Genomic DNA, 964 nt, shown 5'->3' on the forward strand with positions numbered 1-964 from the left:
GGCAAGGCTGGGGGCTGTCCATGCCCCTAACCACCAGGAAGGCATGAGGAACAAGAGAGAACTGTAGCCTCCTTGATGCCAATCTCCAGCTCATGTCCTGTGTCTCTAGCCCACTGTGTTGACGGACACCTACCCCAAAAAGCTCAAGATGACCAAGCCAGCCAATAGCCCATATATCTCTCTCGAATATCCACTCCTGCTCAGCTGCTTCTTCCAGTTGGCATTCAATCCACCTCTCTATCCTTTGCTGTGAAGCTCAGCATCACCAGAGGCATCTGTTTGATTGGGTCTCCTGTGCCTTTGCTGCAGAGGCTCTGCTCAGCATGTCTGATTACTCTACCATATTGTCCCAGAAGTTATCATTTGATTGCTTGACTACTACTTCCATAAATATTGATTGTTGAACCAAGTAGAATGAAATCCTTGACAACTTCAATTTATTTTCCTACATATCAGTAATCACAATGAATATAAATGAATTGAACTCATTCATAATAAAGATTTACATTTTTAAGTTGTACTGGAAACAAACAAAAGCAAAACAAGTTTCAGATGTATGTTTTTCTATGTTGCTTACATAAGAAACACTAAAAACAACCAAACTTGCTAAAATCCTAAAAAAGTTCAATGGTAAAGATATAACTAGAAAGTATTTATCAAAAGAAGACTAAGAAAATAAATATGTGTACTGGTATTGGACGTGTAGAATAAGAAAGATGAGCAATTCTGAAAGAAAGAAACATAGTATACAATAGCTTAAATAAAATCAAGAGAAGATGGAAGGAATACACAGAGTCATTGTACCAAAAGGAAATGGTTAATGTTCAACCATGTCAAGAGGTACCAAATGATTAAGAGCCAATGATACTCAGGGAGGAAGTCCAAAGTGCATTGAAGGAATTGGCAAAGAATAAGGCACCAGGAATTGATTGAATAAAAATTGAAATCTTTCAAGAAAGTGAGG

Source organism: Chrysochloris asiatica, unplaced genomic scaffold (genome assembly GCF_000296735.1).
Source record: "Chrysochloris asiatica unplaced genomic scaffold, ChrAsi1.0 scaffold00006, whole genome shotgun sequence".
NCBI lineage: Eukaryota > Metazoa > Chordata > Mammalia > Afrosoricida > Chrysochloridae > Chrysochloris > Chrysochloris asiatica.